This window comes from Dendronephthya gigantea, unplaced genomic scaffold (genome assembly GCF_004324835.1).
Source record: "Dendronephthya gigantea isolate DGI-Jeju-01 unplaced genomic scaffold, DenGig_1.0 000250F, whole genome shotgun sequence".
NCBI classification, from domain to species: Eukaryota; Metazoa; Cnidaria; class Anthozoa; order Malacalcyonacea; family Nephtheidae; genus Dendronephthya; species Dendronephthya gigantea.
Genome location: NW_021163260.1, coordinates 103,586 through 118,541, shown reverse-complemented (window position 1 = coordinate 118,541; position 14,956 = coordinate 103,586). Strand labels below are relative to the sequence as shown.

General features: G+C 49.0%; 4 non-coding genes and 2 pseudogenes across 4 annotated transcripts; all 6 read left to right on the top strand.

The window, feature by feature from the left end:
- Positions 1-5,256: 5,256 nt before the first annotated feature.
- On the top strand, positions 5,257-5,437 carry LOC114540860 (annotated as a pseudogene).
- Positions 5,438-5,864: 427 nt separating this feature from the next.
- LOC114540841 lies at positions 5,865-6,028 on the top strand. Its single transcript, XR_003689124.1, has one exon. It is a non-coding gene; the product is annotated as a U1 spliceosomal RNA (small nuclear RNA).
- A 699-nt stretch (positions 6,029-6,727) lies between these two features.
- Positions 6,728-6,919, top strand: LOC114540842. The gene has a single exon (XR_003689125.1). It is a non-coding gene; the product is annotated as a U2 spliceosomal RNA (small nuclear RNA).
- Positions 6,920-7,344: 425 nt separating this feature from the next.
- Positions 7,345-7,508, top strand: LOC114540830. The gene has a single exon (XR_003689113.1). It is a non-coding gene; the product is annotated as a U1 spliceosomal RNA (small nuclear RNA).
- Positions 7,509-13,323: 5,815 nt separating this feature from the next.
- Positions 13,324-13,504, top strand: LOC114540863 (annotated as a pseudogene).
- A 455-nt stretch (positions 13,505-13,959) lies between these two features.
- On the top strand, positions 13,960-14,123 carry LOC114540817. The gene has a single exon (XR_003689102.1). It is a non-coding gene; the product is annotated as a U1 spliceosomal RNA (small nuclear RNA).
- The last annotated feature ends 833 nt before the right edge of the window (positions 14,124-14,956 follow it).

The following is a 14,956-nucleotide window of genomic DNA, read 5'->3' as shown; positions in this document are numbered from 1 at the left end:
ACGCCTAAAAAACGCTACTCAACCATCGGCGCAGCCACAGTTAAGTGGTCTTTTAGAGATACTTAACATTATTGTGCAAGTTAACTGAGAGGTCTTTTAGAGACACTCAGTTCGCCTTTTGGTCTCCTCATAACACTTGGTCGTTTCTTTAGGAACGCTTTCCCGCCTCGTGTTGTGTTTATCTAAATTTTTAATTCCTCGGAGCTCCTGTCCGAGTTTGAGTATTTCCGGCTAAATTGTATAGTTTGTGAGGTTTGTTTAGTGCCGTGTTTTTCCCTTGATCCGCAAGGTTTTTTTTTCCCGCGAGGCTATTCAAACGCTACTTTCTATATAATTTCTTGTTCTCGGCTTCCCTTATCCGAAGGTTTGAGTTATAGTTAGTTAACCTACTTCTACTGCGGTAGGTTCGCTCCGAGTTCAAGGTCTTAATTTATTCAAAATTTGGTTTGTTTGTTTTGATTTTCGGCTCTTTAGCAGTATGTTTCTCCCCGGCTCACGCCGCGTTTGAGAGTTCGGAACCAACTATTTTGCCGTGCCTTTTCGAATATCTCCGAGTGGCAGTCAACTATACGTGTGACCTCGACCCACAAAGCTATATTCGCGATATTTGTGACCCGGACTAGTACATCCGTGCCTCGACTACGGTGTTCACGAATATCGGGCAAAATAGTTGCCAAGCTAGGTCTCCTCTGCGCTTGCAGAGTTTGAGGAAATTCTAGAGGGACACTATTTGTTGTGAATAGGGGTCGCTCCTAGCTTGGATTTGGCTTTTCGGTTTCTCTGCCACAAAAACACAACATTTCATGCCCATTGGTTTCACCAGACGTGTATGTTTATCCCCTTTTAAGTATCTTTATCGGACAAACTGTCCCAACCTTTAAGAGCCTTTCTCCTTGAGTTTCCTTTTGCTCTATGGCATCGATGGATCCTAAAGATAACCCCTCGGCAAGTAAACCAACTAAGAAGTGCAAGCTGGGCTGTGGAACATGCGCCAACACCTTCGCATCCCTGCGCAACCAACGGATTCACATCGAGAGTTTCAACCACATTGTCCCATTGGACCAGGATCCCGTCACTGTTTCCTTTGAACTACACCTCCGGCATCAAAACCTTAAATGCCCTCTCTGCAAGCATCATTCAAAACATGTGATGACAGAACGTGGTTTTCTCACCCATTTTAAACGCCAACACCCCGAGTATGCCCTAGAGATGGTCTACCATTGCGCTGTTTGTGATCTTTCCCTTTCTGCTGCCGAGAAGCAAGGGCACTTAGACAAGCACCGCCATGACCAGCAACCGCTTACCCCAGTCCAATCGCCCCCTGTGAACCGCCCCAGAAGTCCCGCAAGCCCCCCTTCCTCGACCCGCTCCTCACCCTCCGATGCTAACACATCTTCCTCAGTTGAATCCACCCCCTCCCAACCTTCCCTCACCATTGACCTTTCCCAACCCAGCCCGGATTCTGACCATCCCATGACCCAAATTGATTCCACCCCAAACCTACTGTCACCCTCGCAAGAAGATAGCCAATCGATCATCAGCCGGTTTTTAGAAGCGTGTAAACCATCACCTGAACCTTCCTCTGAACCTACTGCTGCTGACCAGCTGTCTCTGCTCGAGGATACCTCACTACTCAACTCCCCCCAATTATGTGACCTGCCTACCAACCGGCCAATAGCCACACCATCACCGGCCATTCCAGCCCTGATGGCCAACATTATTACAACTCCCGATGCTGGCTTACCAACCACTCGCCAACCTTGCCAACCACAACAACGTCCCCGAGCTGTTGATTTCTTCACTGGATCCAAGCCCAATCCCCAGCCACCACGAAAGTCAACACCGGCTCCTAACACTCCACCACCCTCCTTACAAGATCTCCCTCCCGATGAAGAACCCCAAACAGCTCCACCACGGCCACAACATCTGCCAACCGTCCACAACCCTCGAGCTCCTATCCAACATGATGCTATCGGTAGTCCGACCGAGATGTGTCCACCCCCACACCCGACCGAAACCCACTGCCCCAGTCCACTGGGTGAAGACCCATCTTCAGAAAACTTCCCATCCCCACATACATCTACCTCGCTACACGATTTCCGCCAGCACTGGTCGAATGAATTCAGCCAAGAGATGGATTTCACAGCTTTCTCTCACCTGACTGAAAAATTTGCGTCTGATGGGCTAAACCTCGCCAGGGAAATCTCCTCCCAACATCGACCACGTCCTGCACCACGCCGGCCAGACCGTCCAAGCGCCCGACCCCCCATTGACCGTCGCCGACCCTCATCCTCTGATCCTTCAGCTGCCAGAAGACTACAACACCTGTACCGAGTTTCCAAAAAACGCGCTGCACGTACAATCTTTGGAAACACAAGCCCTGGCTTTGATGGGACCCTTGAAGAAGCCATCAACTATTTCACCACCTGCTTTGGTCCCAAAGATTGCAACCTAGACCAGCTTGCTGAACAATTGAATGCATTTGTTCCCTCTGCCGACATAGATGATAGCCTCTTCTCCCCGCCATCACCCGACGAGTTGTCACAACGATTGAAATCCATGGCGAACTCTGCACCAGGAAAAGACCGCATCGAATATCGCCACCTACGCCTACTCGACCCCAAATGTGAAGTGCTTGCTAAGATATATGGTCACTGTTTCTCCCACCGCGATGTCCCACCAGATTGGAAGACTGCCACAACGATCCTTATCCACAAGAAGGATACAACCAAAGACCCTAGCAATTTCCGCCCAATCGCACTGATGTCTTGTTTGTATAAACTGCTAATGGCTATCCTAGCCAGAAGAATGACCAACTTCTCCATTCGCAACAACCTCCTCTCAGCCGAGCAAAAGAGTGCCCGCCCAAGCGAAGGGTGCTATGAACATGCGTTTCTGCTTGACTCGATCGTAAACGATGCCCGACGGCAACCTCGACCACTCTACCTTGCATGGTTAGACATCCGAAATGCGTTCGGCAGCATCCCACACTCGGCCCTCCTCACCACATTAACACACATGGGATTCCCAAAACCGCTCGTGGACATGATCGGCAATGTCTACACTAATGCCACCACTGAGATCCTAACACCCCTCGGCAAAACACCACCTATCCCAATCCATTCCGGAGTGAAACAAGGCTGCCCTCTTAGCGCAATCCTTTTCAACCTTGCATTAGAACTCATACTACGCAAGTGTTCCAGTAAAGCTCTATCCACACGACGAGGACCCCTCAAACACCATGGCATCGCCCTATCGGTATTGGCCTATGCAGATGACATTGTAATTATGGCCCGCAGTCCTGAGACCCTGCAAGAGCTGCTTCATGCAGTATCCTCTGCCGCGAATGTTCTTGGTCTCCAATTCCGCCCCGATAAGTGTGCTTCTCTTAGCCTAGCTAAACGAAACCCACGAATCGAAGACCATGCTTTCCTGGTCCAGAATAACACCATCCCTTCACTCAAACGCGAAGAGCACTACCGCTACCTTGGTGTCCCTATCGGCCTGCTACATGATATCACCCAGATTGAGACCCTAGTGGATGAGCTGACCGATAAACTTCTGCGAATCGAACAATCCCACCTCGCCCCATGGCAAAAACTGGATGCCATCCGCACCTTCGTAGAACCATGCCTTACCTACGCTCTTCGGTCCACCGACCCGACCACAAAATCGCTCGAAGGCTACAGAGCTCAACTTCTACGGACAGTCCGTTCGATATGCTCCCTCCCGACCCGAGCTACCACCCACTACATCTTTGGTGCAAAACAAGCCGGAGGTCTAGGCTTTACTGATCCTTGCCACGAAAACCACCTACAAACGATCGTCCAAGCTGTAAAAATGCTAGCCTCTGCCGATCCAACTGTTGCTGCCATAGCTAAGAGCGAACTCCGTCAAACTGTGCGCTTCTCAACCCAGGCAAACCCCACACCCGCTCTTGTATCTGCTTTCCTCTCGAATACTCAGGACCGCCGTCTCGACACCCTTCGGTATCGAACGGGTTCCTTGTGGACCAGAGCACGACGTGCAACAAAACATGTCAACGTCTCAATCGATGTCCCAGACCAAGGCCCTCCAACAGTCTCGAACCCTGACTATGCTGAACCTGTCGAAGCGAAAGACGCATGCCGTTTCCTCCACAACGTCGCTCGTTCCAACTCCGCAAAGAAACTGTGTGAACTTCGTGACCAAGGCAAAGTCGCCCGTGCTCTGTCTACCGACTCCCATGCCAATGGATCCTCATGGCAGTTCACTGGCCTCAATATGCGTTTCAAAGATTGGCGCTTCATTCACAAAGCCCGGCTCAACTGCCTCCCAACTAATGCTGTGAAGAGTGGATGGTCAGACACTAACCCCACATGCCGTCATTGCGAACAACCTGAAACTCTACCACACATTATCTGCCACTGCCCCCTGAATATGCCAGCAATAACAACCCGCCACGATAAGATTGTTGAACGCCTCACGAAAGCGATAAGATCAGGAGAAGTTACCACGGACCGCACGGTAGAACACAGCAACTCGCCAGTACGCCCTGACATTGTGATCCAACATCCCGAAAGAGTCACCATAATCGATGTCTGTTGCCCTTTCGAGAACGGTGAAGAGGCACTCGACGAGGCTGCTGCTCGCAAAGAACTTAAGTATGACCACCTAAAGTCCCACTTTGAATCCCTCGGCAAACAATGTGATGTATACGGCTTCGTTGTTGGCGCTCTTGGTGCCTGGTTCCCTGGCAATGAACGTGTCCTCAATGCTCTCAACATGTCTCGGCGATATAAGAACCTGTTCAGGAAACTTTGTTGCACGGATGTGATCCAAGGCTCCACCGACATCTATCGTCAGCACTTGGGCTGCGATGATGTCCCAACCTAAATCTCCTCTGTGTTTACCCACCTCTTAATATTGTCCTGTTTTGACTGTTATGTTTCGTCTGTCTAGTAATGTTCCGTCTTTATCCTTGTGTTCGTACCTTATATCACACTATACTCGTTCCAACTAATGGACAAGCCGTTTATACTTTTTATTTGCCAACCCCAGGCACTTTTTTTATGTATTTTTCTTCCATTTATCATGGTCAACTAAGTCCCCACTTATTTGTTTTCCTACACTAACAAGAGTCTCATGAACACCAAGTTGCCACTAGGGCACCCAATTGGCACTCTGGAATATAAGACGCACTATGAGCTTATATCTCCTATTTTCGGCATATGTTTCATTCGGCTCAAAAAGTTAAAATACAACTTTTTAACAGATATAAATGTTTCGGCCCAAGATAAGAACTCTGTTCTTATCAGCTTAATATCTGATATGTTAGGCAATGCCTAACTCATATATTAAACTGATTTTTGGCCTTCGGCCCTGGGATTGAAGCTTGCTTCGCCCTGGCCACGGGTTGTCTCGGTATTGCACTACATCCGAGTACGGCCCTCTTCCCCTCAACGGGGGAAGAATAATAACCACAATTTGAATCGAAACAAAAAACTCGCTCGGTATAAGTGATTTTATCATCTATAGTATCCGATCTAGTAACTATCTATCTCATATTCAGTCATGCAACCGGTTCTATATTATTATTATTCAATGCAATAACTTAATTCGCATTGTTCTTTCTAAAATTCTGTTTCGCTACAGTTAAACCTCACATATCAACTCATGGCCGCTTTCCATTTCAGACGAACCGCCGCCGCCGAAGCCGGACTCCTCGATCGATCGGGAAACCAGTTACGAACAGCCACCGCATTGATAACCGAAACGGCGAACGTACGTACTTGTATGAATATTATTCACTACTGTAACGTTAACGACCGCGATCGAAACGCTTCGTCGCCACAATTATAAGTCAACGGCGCTGCCGCAAAAGCATACTTACCTGACGCGAGAGGCACCTTGATCAACTAGGAGGTCCTCTCAGGATGAGGCCCTTTCATTGCACTTCGACTGGGTTGACTCCTGCGATTACCCCTAATGTGGGTAACTCGAGCGTATAATTTCTGGTAGTGGGGACCTGCGTTCGCGCTCGTCCCCTTCTCCCTTCTTCGTAATTCAAAAGTGAAAAATCGAAAAACAACAAGTCTAAAACGGCGAAGCAGCGACAATTATTAATGTGCCGCCGCCGCCGCGTGCGTGCGTGCGTGTGAAAGATAATAACAACTTGACTTGATTTTATAACTCGGAAAATCGGAATCTCGGAAAATCGTTTGAAATTCGACACCCATTGATCAACTCTCGCTACCGATCGACGGATGGCGTGCCATTACTGTATATACATATACTACCACCGCTACCGCAGCGTCGAGAGGTTCGTCACACTATATATAACAACGTCTCGGATATCAGCACATACCACAGCACCACAACTCTTGCGAGGCAACACATCGACGTAGATGAATAAATAACCAACTACCTTTCGGAACTGTTGTGAAAGCAAATGACCGAAAAAAACCGCAAAAAACAGCTCCCCTAACCCTAACCCCAACTCTCGACGGTAATGGCTCGGCGGCAGCAGCAAAGCGTGACCGCGAGGACGTCTCGGCAAGCGTAGGCGGCCCGCCGGCCTCGCATCGTACCCGTTCACGAAATAACGAGAGCTGCAGCGACATTGCTTCGCTTCTTCTTCGTGCCGGCGACTGATTCAGCTCGCTCGATCGCACACCAGCAGCGGCCACCGGGTCGAGCGGGCTCGCCGACGCGCAATAAAGTCTTGGTGGCAAGGCGAAGACGGGTTATCGCTTCTCGGCCTTTTGGCTAAGATCAAGTGTAGTATCTGTTCTTATCAGCTTAATATCTGATATGTTAGGCAATGCCTAACTCATATATTAAACTGATTTTTGGCCTTCGGCCCTGGGATTGAAGCTTGCTTCGCCCTGGCCACGGGTTGTCTCGGTATTGCACTACATCCGAGTACGGCCCTCTTCCCCTCAACGGGGGAAGAATAATAACCACAATTTGAATCGAAACAAAAAACTCGCTCGGTATAAGTGATTTTATCATCTATAGTATCCGATCTAGTAACTATCTATCTCATATTCAGTCATGCAACCGGTTCTATTATTATTATTCAATGCAATAACTTAATTCGCATTGTTCTTTCTAAAATTCTGTTTCGCTACAGTTAAACCTCACATATCAACTCATGGCCGCTTTCCATTTCAGACGAACCGCCGCCGCCGAAGCCGGACTCCTCGATCGATCGGGAAACCAGTTACGAACAGCCACCGCATTGATAACCGAAACGGCGAACGTACGTACTTGTATGAATATTATTCACTACTGTAACGTTAACGACCGCGATCGAAACGCTTCGTCGCCACAATTATAAGTCAACGGCGCTGCCGCAAAAGCATACTTACCTGACGCGAGAGGCACCTTGATCAACTAGGAGGTCCTCTCAGGATGAGGCCCTTTCATTGCACTTCGACTGGGTTGACTCCTGCGATTACCCCTAATGTGGGTAACTCGAGCGTATAATTTCTGGTAGTGGGGACCTGCGTTCGCGCTCGTCCCCTTCTCCCTTCTTCGTAATTCAAAAGTGAAAAATCGAAAAACAACAAGTCTAAAACGGCGAAGCAGCGACAATTATTAATGTGCCGCCGCCGCCGCGTGCGTGCGTGCGTGTGAAAGATAATAACAACTTGACTTGATTTTATAACTCGGAAAATCGGAATCTCGGAAAATCGTTTGAAATTCGACACCCATTGATCAACTCTCGCTACCGATCGACGGATGGCGTGCCATTACTGTATATACATATACTACCACCGCTACCGCAGCGTCGAGAGGTTCGTCACACTATATATAACAACGTCTCGGATATCAGCACATACCACAGCACCACAACTCTTGCGAGGCAACACATCGACGTAGATGAATAAATAACCAACTACCTTTCGGAACTGTTGTGAAAGCAAATGACCGAAAAAAACCGCAAAAAACAGCTCCCCTAACCCTAACCCAACTCTCGACGGTAATGGCTCGGCGGCAGCAGCAAAGCGTGACCGCGAGGACGTCTCGGCAAGCGTAGGCGGCCCGCCGGCCTCGCATCGTACCCGTTCACGAAATAACGAGAGCTGCAGCGACATTGCTTCGCTTCTTCTTCGTGCCGGCGACTGATTCAGCTCGCTCGATCGCACACCAGCAGCGGCCACCGGGTCGAGCGGGCTCGCCGACGCGCAATAAAGTCTTGGTGGCGAGGCGAAGACGGGTTATCGCTTCTCGGCCTTTTGGCTAAGATCAAGTGTAGCCGCATTTGTTCTTTAGTGATCGCTGGCAAATTTAGGGCACAGTTTGTTTACTGTCCGGTTCAATTTATTTGAACGCCTAAAAAACGCTACTCAGCCATCGGCGCAGCCACAGTTAAGTGGTCTTTTAGAGATACTTAACATTATTGTGCAAGTATACTGAGAGGTCTTTTAGAGACACTCAGTTCGCCTTTTGGTCTCCTCATAACACTTGGTCGTTTCTTTAGGAACGCTTTCCCGCCTTGTGTTGTGTTTATCTAAATTGTTTGAGCATTTTCCGGCTAAATTGTATAGTTTGTGAGGTTCGTTTAGTGCCGTGTTTTTCCCTTGATCCGCAAGGTTTTTTCCCGCGAGGCTATTCAAGCGATACTTTCTATACAATTTCTTGTTCTCGGTTTCCCTTATCCGAAGGTTTGAGTTAAATATAGTCAACCTACTTCTACTGCGGTAGGTTCGCTCCGAGTTCAAGGTCTTAATTTATTCAAAATTTGGTTTGTTTGTTTTGATTTTCGGCTCTTTAGCAGTATGTTTCTCCCCGGCTCACGCCGCGTTTGAGAGTTCGGAACCAACTATTTTGCCGTGCCTTTTCGAATATCTCCGAGTGGCAGTCAACTATACGTGTGACCTCGACCCACAAAGCTATATTCGCGATATTTGTGACCCGGACTAGTACATCCGTGCCTCGACTACGGTGTTCACGAATATCGGGCAAAATAGTTGCCAAGCTAGGTCTCCTCTGCGCTTGCAGAGTTTGAGGAAATTCTAGAGGGACACTATTTGTTGTGAATAGGGGTCGCTCCTAGCTTGGTTTTGGCTTTTCGATTTTCTGCCACTAAAACACAACATTTCATGCCCATTGGTTTCACCAGACGTTTTTGAATCCCTGGCTTACTTTTTATATACCCCCCTCGGCTACAATTCTTTGTTCGGTTACGTAAGAAAGTAAAGTCCTATCATGATGGCAACCCCACATGATACTTTGCCAACTCTTCCCGGCAATCGACCCCTATTGGATCGACTTAGTTGCGGCACTTGCGAAAAAACCTTCGCGAACCAACGGACCCGACATATCCACCTGATGAGATATAAGCACGAACTGACTGAAACCGCTGAAATCACAGTCCCGTTTCTGCTACATCTCCGACAGCAGTCTCTCAGATGTCCATTGTGTCCCTTCAAAGCGAAAAGAACCAAGTCACCGCGAAGTCTCATAACCCACTTCACCCGGCATCTGCCTACATATAAACTTACGATTGCCTACACGTGCTCTGTATGCATGGAAGTGATGGACGAAAGTGAATTCCCAAACATTTTGAAGCTCACCGAACCAACAAGCTTCCACTGACACCTTCTGCTGCCTTACCTTCTGCACCAGCTGGCAACTCGCCGTCGAGCTCCTCATCGTCTGGTTCCTCGTCGGTTTCCTCCCCCGCATCACCACCATCCTCCCTCCCCATTATCCCCCAACCCTCCGAGCCCTCAGAATCCCAATCCACCCAAGAGCTACCGAACACGCAACAACCGTTCTCCCCGTCATTCCCTTCCCCTATTTTCCTTTCCCCTTCCCCTGAAACCAATGCTGCCTTGCTCCAACGGTTTCTCGATGCTTGTGAAGATATCCCTGAACCCACCCCTCTTCCACAAGCCAATCCATCAACCCCTTCCCCTGCTACCCCACCGCAGATGGCAAACATCAGCACATCGCAATCACCTCACTACCCTAGCACACGCCAACCTTCCCCCCTCAACCACCGTCCACGAGCAATGGATTACTTTGAACCCACCCAACCCACCATTGAAGACCTCCCGATCACTGATGAACCTCAAACTCCCCCACCCCGACCCAGCTCTCTTCCAACAACCCAACCACCAGTAATCCCTCCACCAGTCAACCCTCCACCTGACCCCAGTCCACTCATCGAAGATCCCACAACCGCCTCCTTCCCATCCACCAATACTACCACATCCCTCCACGATTTCCGAAACCGATTCTCCCTAGAATTCGATCAGGAACTAGCCTTCGATGATTTCGAACAACTTACGCGGCAATTCACCTCGGAAGCTGTTGACCTTGCTCGGAACATCTCTTCCCAACAGCGACGACGTCCGACCCAGAGACGACCTGACCGACCAAGTGCCAGACCTCCCATCGACCGCCGGCGTCCGTTGCCAGGCGATCCCACGGCGGCAAAACGCCTGCAACACCTCTACCGCATCTCTAAAAAACGAGCTGCCCGACAAGTGTTCGGAGATGAAAGTCCAGGCTTTGATGGCACCCTTGATGAAGCCACAGCCTTTTTCACCCAAACTTTTGGCCCCCGAAATTGCAACATTGCCAAACTCCGAGAAGAACTCGCTGCCTTCGTACCCACTGCAGACACGGATGAATCCCTCTTCACACCACCATCACCTGAGGAACTCGCCACCAAACTTCGATCGATGGCAAACTCTGCACCTGGCAAAGACCGCCTTGAATATCGCCATCTACGCCTCCTAGACCCAAAATGTGAAATCTTGGCCAAAATGTTTCGACATTGCTTCCTCGCCAAGGACGTCCCTCAGGCATGGAAAACTGCCACCACCATACTCATACACAAAAAGGAGAGCACCTCAGACCCCAGCAATTTCCGACCAATTGCCCTCATGTCATGCCTGTACAAATTATTAATGGCCATCCTTGCCAAACGCATGACCTCATTCGCCATTTCCAACAACCTCCTATCGCCACAACAGAAGAGTGCCCGCCCAAGCGAAGGATGCTATGAACATGCCTTTCTTCTTGAGTCCATTGTGAACGATGCTCGCAGACAACCTCGACCCCTCTGTCTCGCCTGGTTGGATATCCGCAATGCCTTCGGCAGTATCCCCCACTCAGCTTTACTCACCACTCTCACACACATGGGCTTCCCCTCTGACCTTGTATCAATGATACAAAATGCGTACACCGGCGCCACAACCGAAGTCGTCACCCCTCTTGGCAAAACAGCTCCAATCCACATCCACTCTGGCGTAAAGCAAGGCTGTCCCCTCAGCGCAATACTCTTTAACCTCGCCGTCGAGCTAATCCTCCGGAAATGTGTTGCCAAAGCTTCCTCCCTTCCTCGCGGCCCTCTCAAACACAATGGCTGCCCTATCTCAATCCTAGCCTATGCGGATGACATTGTAATCCTCGCCCGAAACAAGGAAACCCTACAAATCCTCCTAGATACTGTCACATCAGCTGCTGATAGCCTCTCTCTGGAGTTCCGACCAGACAAATGTGCCAGCCTCTCGCTCGCCAAAACTACCCCTCGCGTTCAGAGCAATACCTTCCGAGTTCATGGAACACAAATCCCTGCCTTGCAACGTGAAGACCACTACCGTTACCTGGGTGTTCCCATTGGACTTATCCCCAACATCGCCGACCTCCATACCCTCGTCGATAAACTCACATCCAAACTGGAGAAAATCGAACTCTCTTTGCTATCCCCTTGGCAGAAGCTGGATGCCATAAGAACTTTTATTCAACCCTGCCTCACCTATGTCCTACGTTCCACCGATCCCCCCACCAAAGCTCTTCAAGCCTACCGATCCCAACTCACGAAAACTGTCAAAGCCATATGCTCCCTGCCAAACCGTGCATCACCCCATTACATCTTTGCCTCGAAGCAAGCGGGTGGCCTTGCCCTTGTCGACCCTATTCGTGAGAACCACATCCAAACGATTGTTCAAGCAACTCGAATGCTCGCCTCTGATGATCCCACGGTAGCTGCTGTTGCCAAGAGAGAACTCCGCCAAACTGTTAGGTTTGCATCTCAGTCAGATCCTACCCCAGCACTAATCTCCTGTTTCCTATCAAACACCCCCGATCGTCGCCTTGAAACAATTCGATCCCGAACTGGTTCCCTTTGGACCCGAACACGTCAGGCTACGAAATCCATCCCCATCACAATCCACGTGCCCGATGTGGGTCCCCCAACCATCACTGCGCCAGATTATCCTGACCATATCCAAGCAAAAGATGTTTGTCGGTTCCTACACAACCTAGATCGTGATCATGCCGCCCATAACCTCCAGGATCTCCGCGACCAAGGCAAAGTCTCTCGCACCCTCACCACTGATAAATTTGCCAATGGCTCCAACTGGCTATACACCGGATTAAACATCCGCTTTAAAGATTGGAGATTTATCCACCGTGCGCGCCTTAACTGCCTCCCTACCAACAGCATCAAAAGTCGATGGTCCGACTGTTCGAAAACCTGCCCGCCACTGTGATGCTGACGAAACCCTGCCTCACGTTCTCTGCCACTGCCCAACCAACATGGTCGCCATAACCACCCGGCACAATAGAATCGTTGACCGCCTCACCAACGCTGTCCGATCGGGCTCCATCTCCACTGATAAAACCGTCCAAGACAGTGGCTCTTCAGTTCGCCCTGACATCGTCATTGATTCCAACAACCACGTCACCATAATCGATGTCTGCTGCCCTTTCGAAAACGGTCAAGAAGCCCTCGAAGAAGCTGTTTCACGCAAAGAACTCAAATATGACCATCTTAAAACCTTCTTCGAATCTCAAGGCAAAACCTGCGATGTCTTTGGTTTCGCAGTTGGCGCACTCGGTGCATGGCATCCTGGCAATGAACGTGTCCTGTCTGCCCTCAAGATGACCCCACGCTACAAAAACCTCTTTCGCAAATTATGCTGCTCCGACGTCATCCAAGGGTCAACCGACATATATCGCCAGCACCTCGGCTGCGATGATGTCCTTCCTTAAATATCTGTTATTTTCACTTTTATACCTTTGATTGACCCCCTTTACTCACCTCACGCTTATGGTTTTTTCCGATTATCGGAAGAGTTTCATTTATACTTTTATTTTGCCATCCCCAGGCACTTTTTTATCTAATTTTTCTTTTGCATATCTCATGGTTAACTGAGTCCCCTCAATCTTATCCTTTTGACTGCACTAAATTAGGTCACATGAACACTGAGATGCCATTAAGGCAAACCATTTGGCACTTGGAATATAGGACGCACTATAAGCCTGTATCTCCTATTTTCGATTAATTTTCAAATTTCAAAACAACAAATTTTCGTAGATATGAATGTTTCGGCCCAAGATAAGAACTCTGTTCTTATCAGCTTAATATCTGATATGTTAGGCAATGCCTAACTCATATATTAAACTGATTTTTGGCCTTCGGCCCTGGGATTGAAGCTTGCTTCGCCCTGGCCACGGGTTGTCTCGGTATTGCACTACATCCGAGTACGGCCCTCTTCCCCTCAACGGGGGAAGAATCAAATCATTTGAATCGAAACAAAAAATTAATATGAATTCAGTAACACTGCATGAAAACTCGCTCAGTATATAGTGATTCTATCATATATAGTATCCGATCACTATAGTAGCTATCTATCTATTATACTCAGCCATGCAGCCCTATATATATTATCAAGTTATTCAATGCAATAACTTAATTGGCATTGTTCTTTCTAAAATTCTGTTTCGTTAGAGTTAAACCTCACATCAACTCTGGCTTTCCATTTTCAGACGAACCACCGCAGTCGCCGGACTCCTCGATCGATCGGGAAACCAGTTACGAACAGCCACATTGATATAACAAACGCCGTACGTACGTATGAATATTATTCACTACTGTAACGCGGCGGCGGTGAACGACCGCGATCGAAACGCTTCGTCGCCACAATTATAAGTCAACGGCGCTGCCACAAAAGCATACTTACCTGACGCGAGAGGCACCTTGATCAACTAGGAGGTCCTCTCAGGATGAGGCCCTTTCATTGCACTTCGACTGGGTTGACTCCTGCGATTACCCCTAATGTGGGTAACTCGAGCGTATAATTTCTGGTAGTGGGGACCTGCGTTCGCGCTTGTCCCCTTCTCCATTCAGTTCGGCCACCTCATCATATTCATGATTCAAAAAAAAAATCGAAAAACAAGTTTAACACTCACAAGCGTGCGTGTGAATTACGCCAATAAGAACTTGATTTCTTAACAACGGCGGCCGGTTGTCACAAGTTATCATTAAGTGTAACCGAATCTCGGAAAATCGTTGGAAATTCGACACCTATTGATCAGCTCTTGCTACCGATCGACGGATGGCGTGCCGGTACTACATACATATACATTATACTACCACCGCTACCGCAGCGTCGAGAGGTTCGTCACACTATATATAACAACGTCTCGGATAGCACATATGCCGGCAGTACTGTGCATATGGCACCATGCACCACAACTCTTGCGAGGCAACAAATCGACGTAGATAAATAAATAACCAACTATCTATCGGAACTGTTGTGAAAGCAAATGACCGAAAACCGCAACTGAAAAAACAGCTCCCCTAACCCTAACTGTCGACAGTAATGGCTCGGCGGCAGCAGCAAAGCGTGACCGCGAGGACGTCCCGGCAAGCGTAGGCGGCCCGCCGGCCTTGCATCGAACCCGTTCACCAAATAACGAGCAGCAGCGACATTGCTTGTTGGCTTCCTCGTGCCGGCCAATTCTGCTCACTCGATCGCACACCCGCCACCGGGTCGAGCGGGCTCGCCGATGCGCAATAAAGTCTTGGTGGCGAGGCGAAAACGGGTTATCGCTTCTCGGCCTTTTGGCTAAGAAAAGAATATTTTATTTCTCGATTATTTGAAGCAAGTATTTTCCGAAGTGATTTTGGTGGAATTTTGCAAGTGTTCCTGTTGTTCCTGGTGTTCCT